We start from the raw sequence: 15278 nt of genomic DNA on the forward strand, positions 1-15278 counted from the left end.
CTTCTGCATGTTGCTGTCCAGTTCTCCCAGCACCATTTGTTAAAGAGACTGTCTTTTTTCCATTGGATGTTCTTTCCTGCTTTGTCAAAGATGAGTTGGCCATACGTTTGTGGGTCTAGTTCTGGGGTTTCTATTCTATTCCATTGGTCTATGTGTCTGTTTTTGTGCCAGGGAATTTAATTTTTCATTTTACTTGGGTTCCCACACCACCATGGCAAGCACTTAAACTCCTTTCCTTTGTTCTTGCATAGCCAGTAGTGTCTGAGGAATATCACACATATCCCACCTGGAAGGGGTGGGGGTGCTGTCAGACTGTACTCTGCCCTCAGATTGCCTGACGCTCCCTCAACAGGAATCCCCTCAAATTCTACCTCTGAACCAAGAAACTTACTTGCAGTGGCATGTTCCTTCCTCTTTTGTTTGTTACAAGGTATAATCTTGCTTCTCAGATTGATTCCTTTTAACCAGGCCCTGCTTTCAATCTTTGCTTCCTTCTTAAGAACCTCCCTTTGCCAATTATTTCTTGTCTCGCTTGTATCTTCAGTGTCAAGCTCTTTAATGGCTCAGTCTCATAAACTTTTAAACATGTCCCAATCTAACACTAAAACCTAATGATAATAATGATAATAATCAATGATAACAATAAAATAAAATAAAACCCTTGGGTTACCAAAATGCTGACACACATATATAATTTCTCAGAACTATATGTATGTGTACCATAAGCAGGTTAAGATCTCTATTTGCAAAGCAGAAATTGTTAATAATTTTTACATCTAGCCCTTCCTTTCAGTGCTTCCTCTTGTATTTTCTTTCAGTGAAAGTCACAAACATTCACCAGATGACAAAGACATAGTGTGGTTTGATATGATATATGATATATATGCATGTTATATACAATGATATATGAGTACACTATGACGAATTTTATAATTGAAAGGATACATTTTTAGGTTAAAGAGAAGTTCATTATTACTTAGGCAAAAAAAAAAATACATTACCAGGCTATTTATGAAATTGGGCATTTTCACATGTATAAATACTATTACAATTAAACAATTTATAAATTTAAATGGTTACACCACTTTTTCTATGTAGAATTGTCTATATACATAATTTTAAAATATATATATTTTATATTTGATTATTATTTTTAGTAATGTAGGCTATAGAAAAATTAACAAGGAAAAAGTAAACAAAATATGTCAAAATGTAAGTTTTTGAGAAAAGATAAATGAATCAATTCATATAAAGATCAGCTCATGAAGGAGAAGCAAAACTTTTGGGGGGCTTATCAGTTTTAAACAGTACACTCTAGTAAATGTTCCTCATTATTATCATTCTGTTGTTCAGAAACTAGTGTTGTAATTACCTATTGAAAATGTGCTGAATTAACAAATTAATCGGTATGCATATTGAAAGGATTTGACAGAGTATGGGGAGCAATATGCTTCTTTTTTATGCACCAAATAACGTTAATGAATGTGAGTAAAAATTTAAGACCTGAGGTTAGCTTGCAATTGGGTAAGTGATCAATTAAAAAATCAACTCAAATTTGATATAGTCAATACTGACAGCATCAACTTCAAACAGCTGTGGAGTTGCTGATGAGATAAACAAATTAATGTGATTTCAAATGCAAAGCAATCCATTGTTTCCAGCAGAAGACTTTGAAATTAATGTTTGGAGCTGCATTTATTTTCAAAGTAAGAGAGGTAAGAAAGACATTTACAAATAACATAAGGCCCAGGAAACCAATTTTGTCCTTAGTTGTAGACAATTCAGAAGCCTCTGTTTTTTGTGTCTTGGTTTGTTGAATGTTTGGGATGAAACATTGACTGCTATCATGCATACATCTTGCATTTCTTATCAAAACTAAAAACTTAAAGGCTACTAGAAGAGCAGGAAATGAGAATTTAGACAGTCTAAGTTAGAATACACACACATTATCAAATGTTCTGGTATGCCCAGGAATATAAAAATGAAGTAAACACATTCCCCATTTAATAAGCTAATTAATGAAAGCAGACGTTATTGAAGATTGCTATATCGTCACAAGGGGCAGTTTCAGGTAGAAATTGGACTGAGGGAGGGAGAGGATTTTCTTAGGAAATAAATGAGGTAAATTCATTTCAGGGAAATTCAAGACCTCATGCAAAGGCACAGGAGCATGATTGAATACGTCACCTTTGGGAAATGCTGAGTAGTTCAAGGTGAGCACTCAGCCGGATGTGGCCATTCTGGCAGGTTGGACTCCCGAGTAGCTCCGGGAACTCATGAAGTTACTGGTCGAACTTTGGTCTATAGGGAATCACAAGGGCGTGTACCTACAGCAATCAGGACAATGAAAACATGATCTGGCTTGTGTTTTAGTTTGTATTTTAGAGAAAACTAGCAGTAAAGAAGATTATTTGGAGAGACAGACTCTATGTACAAAAAGATTATTATGAGTAGACAAGCCAAACAAACCCAAGGATTCCACTAAGACCTGGGGTTTGAGATAGAGAGAAGCTACTTTTAACAAACAGTGAAGTTACTTCTCTTGTCATTGATATTCTTGTGTTGTAACTTCTGAGCGCTGCATTTAACCCATACCAAGTGTAGATAGAAACAAACTAGAATGGTATGTATTTTCAAGATGAGAAATAATAAAGGCCCTTTCAAACCAACTGTCCTTTAAGTATGTCAATCATTGAGGCAGCTGGGTCATTGGTTTAAATGATTTACACACACACACACACACACACACACACACACACATATATATATAGCCCTAAATCTATGTAAATCTTTTAGGTGAAAATTAAAATTTTCAGACAGCAATGCCTTTTGCCTAGTCTGCTTTCTCTGGCCTGATGATCTCCAATGAAATTGCAGCAGTGAAAGAAAATACAGCTACTCTGGAGATCTATCTATCCACATTGGCAAAGGAAGACTTTAACTGAGGAGCCCCCTCCACCCCCCCCGCCCTGGTATTAAAATGTCAACAGGACTTGTGGCATATCACTGAACCCTCACCAAAGCATGAGACTAGTTTCCAATTTACTGTCAGTCAAATTAGGCACATTTGTACAAGACAAATTATTCATGATATACACTTCTTAAGATATAAATTTACAATTTTCCCTCATTACAGCATATCTGCAGCTAAGTGAATAGTTTCTATTCTACCCATTCCATATAAGTCTTATTAATTTATCCATAGTCTGTTCATGGCATTATTGATTTTCCTGTTTCTCTGCTCTGGATTGTCACTTCCTACCAGTAAAACTTTCTTTGCTGTTAATAGGAAATATACATACTCTGCTTTTGTCCTTGCATAAAATTCAAGGATCCAATCTTTATCAAAAGATTTTGCTCTCCCATTTCCTGCTATGTGTTTTAGCCAAGAACTTCTTTCACTTTTTCCCCCTTCTCCGCCCCCCCCCCCCCCGATTCTTGGGTGTTGATTCTCTTCACACTCAGTGCCAAACTGCCATTATGTTAGGTTCACCCAGGACTCTAGCTTCTCTGAGAGAAGTGAAGACTACAGTTCATTTACCTCTTGCTTCTAATTGGGTCTCAGGTAAAATGATTTCCTTATCTCTTTAACACATGAGATGTATGGTAAAGCTCATGAAAGACTAAAATTATTATCCTGATCTACAGCACTTCTTGTGGCCTTACCATTCAATCATGTACTACAGTATTTGGTGACATCTTTACACATCTATGGTATAAAAACACATACATCTGAAGAATAATGAAAAAAAAACCCACAAGATTAATACTGTAGCAGATTATGTCGAGAAACCATTAAGAATAACATAAAATTGTACTGGGGTTGTTATAGACTTTCCAGACAAAGGCTAAAGATGTCTGAAAATAAGAGGACATTAAGATGTTTGTCTTACTCTGAGGTATGTCATTATTCAAAGCGACAGCAATTATGTCATGGTTTTACTTTCAATGTTTCTCTCTAAGATGTTCAAACATAAAAAATATATAATGGCTCATTAGTCACTATTACATTATTTTTTCATTGTAATTATGTTTATATGCAACTCCACTTGACCATAAAGAAGCAGAAGTATTTGTCCTCCAAATCCATAAACTTTTAAAAATCACCATGACAGTATAGTATACACTTCAGTATGTTATACAACATTATATTATACACAACAGTATATTATAGATCTTAAAAGTGAATTTTCTGGGTCTATAGCATTTAGACTCTCACATTAAATTTATACTAAAATAAGAAAGCAAATAACAAGAAAGGTATTATTTCTAACTCAATGTGTCAATATCTTATAAATAAGTATACCTGTCCAAAGAAGGTTTAATGCATTTAAATAGTGAAAAAGTCTTGAGTTTCCAAGATTAAAATTCTGGCTGATTTTAGCATATATCATTCAATTCTATTTGATCATGCATGAAAATTCTATTACTTAAAAGTAAGACTCTAGACTAAAGTAATTTAGGGTTTGGATACTTTCTTCACTAATATAGCTAAATGTTATGATATCATATATATCAGAAAACAAAAATAATACAGAAAAACATATCTTTATAGTCCTACTGATGAGGATAGTTACAATAGCAAATTAGTTGTATAGCATCTAGAGGGGATTCAGTAAATATTTGTGAAATATTTTAAAACTATGTTGTGCATGAATGATGATAGAGCAACTGTTATATGACCAAACATCTCACTATATCTTTGGAAAAGAAAAGTACTATCAATATATATTTTTAATGTGATAACGTTTCTAATGCTACATTTGTCCAACTACAGAGCTAGTCTCAGTGAATCATGGAATCAATATAGTGGTTTGTAGCTAATATTTCAACTTGAAATGAACTAGACTAAAATAGGAGAGAGTTGGGTGTCTGGGTGGCTCAGCTGGTAAGCGTCTGACTCTCGGTGTTGGCTCAGGTCATGATTTCATGGTTCTTGGGTTTAAGCACCACCTTGGGCTCCATGCTAACAGTGTGGAGCCTGCTTGGGATTCTCTCTATCGCTCTTTCTCTGTCCCTACTCCGTTTGCATGCTCTTTCTCTCAAAATAAATAAATAAACTTTTAAAAATTAAAAAAATAAAATAGGAGACAATGGAAAAATTAGAGTGGTTTTCAAATATTAAAGGTAAGGAAAGTTTATGAATTTTTCACCTTAGTTTTATATATGCATTTGCTACTATTTAGTCAATAAAAGCCAATGTGATCATACAGTTGTTTAAGTTTGGCACCGTATAAATTGACCACTACATCCATTCTGATGCTGTTTTCACACCATGGACAATAGCAAATGTCTTAAACACTCACCCTGGTTATTATATATATAATTTTTGCACGTACATGCCAAATATCTTTCTTATTGTTATTCATTGTCAAAATGTTAGAGCAGACCTGTGACTGTAGTTACAGTTTTTATGTTAATGGAAGGGGCCAAGGGGGGTTGTTATTTATACTTTACTAACAAATGGCACCAACTAACAAAGTCATTTTTGAGTGACATAAATAAAAAGGAACAATTATTATATTCTGAGGAAGCAGATTTTTAACCTAAGCAACTAGATGGCTTATTCTGAAGAATATCTAAGAGCGTCACTCTTTTTCTATTAACTAATATGTTTTCTCCTCATTTTCTTAATCTAGTTGGAGGTCAATTCAAAAACTTTATGGAATTTGAATGTTTTCATTTTTTTGGTAATGAGTAAGACCAAAAACTGTATAAATTATGGACAGATAAGTGAGTGGTCAAGAGTACTATCATCTCTAGTGTTTCTGCATTCCAAGAGAAACATAAAAATTTTTAATACAAGTCAGGGTCTTCACACAGGGTCTTCAAACCATATCCATTGTGGAGAGGAATTGGCAATTGCCAGTTAGAATGCATGTGTAGGAAACTGAGAAATGATGGCCTTCCCACCAGAATAAGAGCCCAATGAATCTTGCTTTATTCTACTCACAGTGTTGTATACTAGACCTGTGACTGCTCCACCATGAGAGGTAGAGTTCCTTGTCCACGTTAAATATTTATTATTCCATTTTCCCTTTTGGAATTCTTGCCCTCAGAACTTTATTAATATCAAAATATTAGCTCATATGTGGAAGGAAAGTTAACAAGACAATATGCGATATTAAGAGTATTAGGTGTAAAGGTATGAATGTTTATTCCTAGCAAGATTATAGTATATTTTAGGAGAGGACCCTAAACAATTCTTAAACGAAATGACAACATTAAATTATAAGCCGATGTTGGGGCACCTGAGTGGCTCAGTTATTTGAGCTTCCGACTTCGGCTCAGGTCATGATCTCATGGTTTGTGAGTTCAAGCTCCACATCGGGCTCTGTGCTGACAGCTTGGAACCTGGAGCCTGATTTGGATTCTGTGTCTCCCTCTTTCCCTGCCCCTCCCTGCTCATGCTGTGTCTCTCTTTGTCTCTCAAAAATAAATAAATGTTTAAAAAATTTAAATTATAAGCCAATGTTTTTATTTATTGCAGTACTGTCCCTCAAATATCTGGAAGCTCTTTGAAAATAATGAGGATTCTGTGTTATTTATCTTGGAGTATGAAACTAAGTGGGCTTCTGCAGACCCTATAGTCTCCAAGGAAATATGATTCATTATGTATTTACAGTTATTAGATTAAAATTTGTAATGTGCTATGTTCAATTAATAATAATGCAGAACTGGGTGAACTATGAAATATATTGTTCTTTTTAAAAGCTCTAATATGGGAAAAGACAAGCAGTTTGTCCTAATGAATGCATCTAATTGGTGCACTTTATTATAAAACACTGGAGCAGCATTTTTCAAGAGGCAGTTCTATTTGTAACTGGCTGTCTTCAGCATGTCAGGGTGTAATAAATGTGCTGCAGACTAGAACTGCTGATTAGCATTTCTGGAATCCCAGGAAGTTAGTAAAAGCTGTTTGCCATTAAAGAAAGACCTTTTTAGCAGCATTCAGGAAAGAGCTATAGTTCAACGACCTATGGTTGTTATTCAGTGTAAGTAACCTTAGGAAGGTTTCCTATAATGTATTTGGCACTATATATATGACTGAAAAGGAAGAGAAATACTAATGAGAAAATTATGAAACATTGTATCAATGTAATAATATTCAGTATTTCACACATAAGTATGTTTGAAATCTCTAGTATTAGTTATATCTTAACTATAATTGCCTGAAGCACATTATTATTTTTTATATTTTCTTTTTTGTTTCATGTTTCCCAGTAACTAATAATCAGTAATGGATGTAAATCAGCCACTGTTAGAAGGAAAAATGAATAAGAGGAGATTTCAGTAGAGTCACTAGTGATGACAAGTGGGCCAAATCAAAAGTCATTTATGAAATAGAGTTTCAGTGTCACGCTAAAACAAATGATCATTACAATTTTCTATTTTGTAATATATGATATAATAAAATGTATCTTTAACCTAAATTTTTTGAGACATTAGGAAGTTATAATACTTGATCCTGAAAACACCAAAATAATGCCTGTAATAATAATTCTCAAGATGTAAAATGTGAGCCTGGACACAAATCATGAGTTGACAAATATTAATACTCACTGCTTTTGGTCTATTACTGTAGTGTTACTCTGAATCTCTCCTATCAATTATTTCTTTTTTTTTTTTTTTAATTTTTTTAATGTTTATTTATTTTTGAGGGAGAGAGAGACAGAGTGTGAGTGGGAGAGGGGAAGAGAGAGGGAGAGAGACACAGAATCCGAAGGAGGCTCCAGGCTCTGAGCTGTCAGCACAGAGCCCGACATGGGGCTTGAACCCACAAACCGCGAGATCATGACCTGAGCTGAAGTCGGACGCTTAACCGACTGAGCCACCCAGGCGCCCCTCCTATCAATTATTTCTAAAAGTAGAGTCATAATTTTTCTATTTCTAACTTCAATTTAAATAAAATACTTTTACATAATGTATTTTATAGCTGGAATCCTTTGAGTTTTTAAGACTAAAGTAACATGTAAACGTTTCTATGTTAAGGAATGAAATTACTCTTAATGCCCGTCTTCTGAATTAGAAACTAAGGTAACTTAAAATACAATGATCTAGTGTATAGATAGAAAAGATGAATTGAATTCCTTTTTTAAAATCTATTTATTTTGAGAGAGAGAGAGAGACCACAAGAAAGGTAAGGGCAGAAAGAGAGGGAGAGAGAGAAATTCCCAAGCAGGCTCTGCACAGTCAGTGCAGAGCTCAACACCAAGTTCAAACCCACGAACTGCAAGATCATGACCTGAGCCTAAACCAAAAGTTGGACGCTAACCTACTGAGCCATCCAGGCACTCCAAGATGAATTGGATTCTTTATTTTTTTTTTAATTTTTAAAAATGTTTATTTATTTTCAAGAGAGAGAGAGAGAGAGAGAGAGAGAATGCAAGCAGGGGAGGGGCAGAGACAGAAGGAGACACAAAATCTGAAGCAGGCTCCAGGCTCTGAGCTGTCAGCACAGATCCTGATGTGGGACTCGAACCTTCAAACCATGAGATCATTACCTGAGCCAAAGTCAGGCGTTTAACTGACTGAGCCACCCAGGAGCCCCATGAATTGAATTCTTAATGAATAGTAATTACAAGAGATGAAAAATAATCCTATATGGTTAAAATAAAGAGATAAAAATTGAAGCAGCTTTTAGAGACTTTAAAGAGACAGCAATCTGTTTTGTTAGTTTGCTTTTTTTGAACATTTAAAATCAACTCCATATAGAGTGGAATTTAGAAAGTGATTGCAAACCACTTCCCAGGGAAAGACACAGGTTCAGAGAAGTTTTGAGTAGACTGCTTACATGCAAAGGATCATCAATAAGACCTTCTACCAATTTCTTCTCAGAAACATTGGAATGAAGAAAGCAGTGAGTTTACATAGTAAAAGTAAAAAAAAAAAAAGTCAACCAAGAATTCAATATTCAACAAAGTTGTCCTTCAAATATGAGAGAAATATTAAGGCATTCTCAGATTAATATTAAGACATTCTCAGATTAATAACAATTGAAAGAGGTTAACACTAGATTTATTCTGCTAAAAAGAGCCTTTCAAGTTGAGTGAAAAGAAAGTAGGCAATGACAAAGCCATATGAAGAAATAAAACTTTCCGAGAAAGGTAAATACATGAAAATTATAAAGCTAGCATCATTTTATTTTTAGTTTGTGAATCATTTTTTTAATTTTCTACATGATTTAAAAAAACAAATGTATAAAAAGAGAAATTATTAATTATAATTTGGAGTATCCCCAATGTAAAAGACACAATCTGTGACATCAGTAATAGAATAGGGAATAGACAGGAGATTTATAGGAACATAGTTTTTGTAAGGTATTGGTTATGCTGAATAAGTTCAAATAGGATTGTTATAACTTTAAGATGCTAAATGTAATCCCCATGGTAACCAGAAAGAAACTATCTATAGAATACACAGAAAAGGAAGTGAAAAGAGAATCAAAATCTTTCTTTACAAAAAATCAACTAAACACCAAAGTAGTCAGTGATGGGAAAAATAGAGGACAGAAAGTTATAAAGCAAAGAGGAACCTAATAGCAAAAAGCAGAAGTAAGTCCCTCTTTTTTAGTAATTATTTTAAATGTAAATGGTTTAAACTCTTCAAACCAAAGACAGAGATTGGCAAAACAGAGTTAAAAAGAAAATGATTCAACTATGTATGGTCTATGAGAGACTCTTCTTAGATATAGACACAGCTGAAGTAAAGAGATAGAAAATTATATGTCATATAATAGTAATCAAAACAGAGCTGAGTTGGCTATGCTAATATCAGAAAAGCAAAATAGACTTTAAATTAAAAAAAAACTAACAAGAGACAAAGGACATTATATATTAATAAAAATTCAATGCACTAAGAAAATGTAATTATAAACATTTATGCATCTAACTATGGATCCTCAAAACTTAAGGTACAAAAGTTGACAGAAAAGGGGCACCTGGATGGCTCAGTTGGTCACATGCCCAACTCGATTTTAGCTCAGGTCATAATTTCACTGTCATGAGATTAAGCCCTGCATCAGGCCCTGCACTGATAGTGCAGAATGGAAGGAAGAAATACACAGCTCTACATTAATAGCTGAAAACTTTAAAACCTCATTTTTAATCATGTATATATAGGTCAAAAAAACAGAAGATAAGTAAGGACATAGAGAACTTAACACAACAAACCATTTACACCTAATAGTTACAGAACAATCTACCCAACAATGAGAGTATACATATTCTTCTCAAGTGCACATTAGACATTCTTCAGGATAGACAGTATATTAGACCACAATATAAATATCAATAGACTTAAAAAACAGACATCATAAAAAGTATTTTTTTCCAACCAACAGGAGAAAGTTAGAAATCAACAACAAAAGGAAAACGGAAATTTCACAAATATGTGGAAATAAACAAAAAACATTCTTAACAAACTAAAAGATCAAAGAAATTGCAAAGGTAATTAGAAAATACCCTGAGATGAAGAAAAATATGAAAAACAACATACCAAAACTTATAGAATGCAGAGAAAACAGTGATCATAGGGAAATTTATAACTATAAATGCTGAATAAGGTAATTACAAAGATTAGAATATAAATATTCAAAATAGAGAATTTAAAAATAAACAATAGAGGGAATAAAAAACAAAAACAAAAATTGATACTTTGAAAAGATTAACAAAATTGAAAAAACTTTAGCTAGACTAATGAAAAAGAGAGAGAGAAGGAGAGAGAAAGGAGAGAGAAAGGAGTCACATAATTAAATCAGAGACTAAAGTGAAGATATTATAAAACATACAGAGATAAAAAATATTTTAATGATTTAATGATACTATACTATACTAAAAGATTTAATGATACTATTAATGATGTACACCAATAAATTATATAAATAGAAGATGTGGACAATTTCCTAGAAACATAAAGTCCTTAAATTTACTGAAGGAGAAATAGACAATCTCAGTAAGCCTATAATGACTAAAGATATTGAATCAAAAATAAAAAACTTACTAACAAAAAATATTCCTTGATGATATGGCTTCACCTATCAATTCTACCAAATATTTAAAGAATTAACATGAATCCTTTTAAAATTCTTTAAAAACACTGAGCAGGAGGATACAATTTCTAACTCATTTTATCAGACCAGCATTATTCTGAAATTAAAGCCAGATCAAAAATAATCACAAACAAGAAAGAAAGAAAAGAAAATTACAATTAAAAACTTGCATCCCCTATAAATATCAATGCACAAATGCTCAACAAAATGTAAGCAAAATGAATCCAATAGTGTATTAAAAGGATTATACACCATGACCAAGTAGAATTTATCTCAGCAATGCAAGGGTAGTTCAACATAAGAAAATCAATCAATGTTAACACATCACATTAACGGTACAAGGGAGAATCCACCATGATTGTCTCAGTTGACACGGAAAAAGCATTTGACAGAATTGAACATCCCATCATAATAAAAACTCAGAAAATGAAGAACAGAGAAGAAATTTCTCAGCTTGATCAAGGATATTTATGAAAAACCCACAGCTTTAATCATAGTCAGTAGTGAAAGACTGAAGATTTTGCCCAAAAATCGGGAACATGACAAAGATTTCCATGAGCACTGCTGTTATTCAACACTGTACTGTAAGTTTTACCAAAAGTTATTAGACAAGACAAAGAAATTAAAAAAACAAGAGTTTAGAAAGGAAGAAGTGAAATTATTCATATTTGCGGATATCATGAATCTCAAGAATACACACAAACACAAACAAAAATGCAACTAAAACTAATAAGCAAATTCATCCTGAGAAACTTAACAGAAGACCATAGGGGAGGGGAAGGGGAAAAAAAAAAGTTACAGAGAGGGAGGGAGGCAAACCATAAGAGACACTTAAATACTGAGACAAACAGGGTTGATGGGGGAGGTGGAGAGGGGAAAGTGGGTGATGGGCATTGAGGAGGAAACTTGTTGGGATGAGCACTGGGTGTTGTATGGAAACCAATTTGACAATAAATTATATTTAATATAAAAATATTAAAAATTTTAAAAATAAAAAATTAAAACTAATAAGCAAATTCAGCAAAATCTCAAGGTACAAGATCAACATACAAAAATCAGTTGATTTTTGGTATATCAAAAATAATCTGAAAAGGAACTTAGATTAATTACATGTGTTGTAGCATCTTTAAAATATTAAATATTTTGAAATTAATTTGGCCAAGGAGATGTAAGACTTTATGTAGAAGACTGAAACAAAGCAAAGCAAAACAAAACAAAACAAAAACATGGCCAAAAAAAGTTAGATAAGACCTAAATAAATGGCAAGACATTTCATGTTAATGAACAGGAAGACTTAATCAACATCATTAGGATATCAGTACTACAGAAAGTGATCTACAGGTCCAACTCATTTAGAAAATATTGAATATTGAAACAGCACATTTTTTTTTTTGCAGAAATGAAAAATCCCTTCTTAAAATCCATATGGAATTATAAGGAACAACAAATCACACACACACACACACACACACACAAATATAAAGAATAAATTTGATAAGTTCACATTTTTTTAAATTTAAAACTTTTGAAAATTTATAGTATTTAAAGCTGTATGGTACTGGTATAAAGACATAATAGAATGGAATAGAGAACTCAGAAATAAATAGAATTGATCGATTTCAACAAGGTACCAAGAGCTTTCAATATGGAAAGGATAATCTTTTCAACAAATGATAATGGGAAAAACTGATATCCACATGCAAAAGACTAACATTGGATCTTTCTCTAAGCCATATAAAAATACTAACCCAAAATGGATAAAAGAACTAAATTTAAGAATTTAAGAGCTAAAACTCTAAAGCTCGTAGAAGAAAACATTAGAGAATATATTCGCGACATTGAATTTGGCAATGATTTCATGGACTTGGCACCAAAAGAATTCACCAAGAGAAATCAGTAGGTAAATCTTCATTAACATTAAGAATATTTGTGCTGCTTCTTTTTTTTTTTTAATTTTTTTTTTTCAACGTTTATTTATTTTTGGGACAGAGAGAGACAGAGCATGAACGGGGGAGGGGCAGAGAGAGAGGGAGACACAGAATCGGAAACAGGCTCCAGGCTCTGAGCCATCAGCCCAGAGCCCGACGAGGGGCTCGAACTCACGGACCGCGAGATCGTGACCTGGCTGAAGTCGGACGCTTAACCGACTGCGCCACCCAGGCGCCCCTAGAATATTTGTGCTTCTAAACATATGGTAAAGAAAGTGACAGACAACTTACTGTATGAGATAATATTTTCAATCACAAAACTGATAATGGAATAATATACAACATTGAAAGAACTAAAACTTAACAATAGCAACAACAACTACTACAACAAGAAAACAATTCAAAAGTAGAAAAAAACTTGAATGGGCTTTCCTCCAAAAATACATATACAAATGGCCACTAAGGAAATGCAGAGATGCTTGATATTGTTAATCATTGGGAAAATGCAAATCTAAACTATATTGTAATATCACTTTACACCTACTAAGCTGGGAATAATTGGGGGGGAAAAAAAGAATACCAAATGTTGTACAGGATGTGAAAGAATTGAAATCCTCATGCATTGCTGGTAGGAATGCAAAATGATGCGGTAGCTGTGGAGAACAGTTTGGTAGTTTATCAAAGGTTAAATATAGAACCATCATTAAGACCCTGCAATTCCACTTCTAGGTATATATCCAAAAAATTGAAAGCAGGGTCTCAATTAGATACTTACAAACCAATGTTCATAGTAGCATTATTCACAATGCCAAAAGTTAGAAACAACCCAAATGTCTATTAACAGACAAATGGATAACCAAATGGGGTATGTACATATAATACAATATTATTTAGCCATGAAAATTAAACTTTCAATGTATATTACAATGTAAATTGACATTGAAAGCATCATGCTCATTTTAATAAGTCAGACAATGAAAGACAAATATTGTATGATTTCACTTATATGAAGTATCTTTAGTAGGCAAATTCAAAAAGACTGAAAGCAGAACAGAAATTATCAGAGTCTGGGAGTGGGAGAGAAGAATGATAAGTTATTATTTAATGGATACTGAGTTTTTATAAAGGAAGATGAAAATGTTTTAGAGGCTAGAAAACTGTCATATTTATAAAATATTATTAAGTGTATTAATGTTACTGAATTGTATTCTTCCTGATGGTTAGAATGATAAATATCATGGCATGCATATTTTACCACAATTTTTATGGAAAACATTTAAGTGTTCTGGCATTTTTAGGGCTTTAAGCAAGTTATTTATTTATATAATTGCCTTGTTTTCTCACTATTTTGAATTGTAAACATTCAGTGACATTGTTATGACACACACACACACACACACGTATGTATGTAAGTTTATATAAAATTTATCACCAAACATTGATAAAACATCTAATTTAGGGCAATCTCATTCAAGGAACTGAAATTATAAGCACTGATTCAGTAATTTTTATTTCCTCCCTTTGTATAGGTCATGTCATAAATCCACTCAGAAACTCTAATGGAAATTGGGTCTTTACTTTAGAATAATGATCTCCCCTAAACACACACACACACACACACACACACACACACACACACACACAAATACACACACACAAACACACACTGTCCCAAGTGGCTTTCAGCAGTTCAACTGTCTTCTGTGGTCCATCTATGTATGGGGCCCTTGTTTTTTTTGTTTTTTGTTTTTTTTTTAATTTTTTTTTTCTCAACGTTTTTATTTATTTTTGGGACAGAGAGAGACAGAGCATGAACGGGCGAGGGGCAGAGAGAGAGGGAGACACAGAATCGGAAACAGGCTCCAGGCTCTGAGCCATCAGCCCAGAGCCCGACGCGGGGCTCGAACTCCCGGACCGCGAGATCGTGACCTGGCTGAAGTAGGAGGCTTAACCGACTGCGCCACCCAGGCGCCCCCCCCCCCCGAGGACCTCTTCTTAATAAAGTTATCTATTGATCTGAACACAAGCACAGGCACACTGACACATTGTTATAATGAGCTTTCTGAGTTCAAATCCCCTGTCTTCTGTCAATGGGATAAGGTTCAAAACATTAAATGATTCTCTCACAAAAAGATGAGGCTCTGATGAAAAAACATGACACCTGAAATGTACTCAATACCCCAGGACATGAAGGCAGTTGTGTAATAACTTCTCTGCTGAAAGTATGACACACAGTTATGTATGGTAACACTTTAATGGAGAGTGAAACTCTATTTGTTTCTATCATACATTCACTTACT

The sequence above is a fragment of the Herpailurus yagouaroundi genome, unplaced genomic scaffold (assembly GCF_014898765.1).
Source record: "Herpailurus yagouaroundi ecotype Mexico unplaced genomic scaffold, PumYag 28, whole genome shotgun sequence".
NCBI classification, from domain to species: Eukaryota; Metazoa; Chordata; class Mammalia; order Carnivora; family Felidae; genus Herpailurus; species Herpailurus yagouaroundi.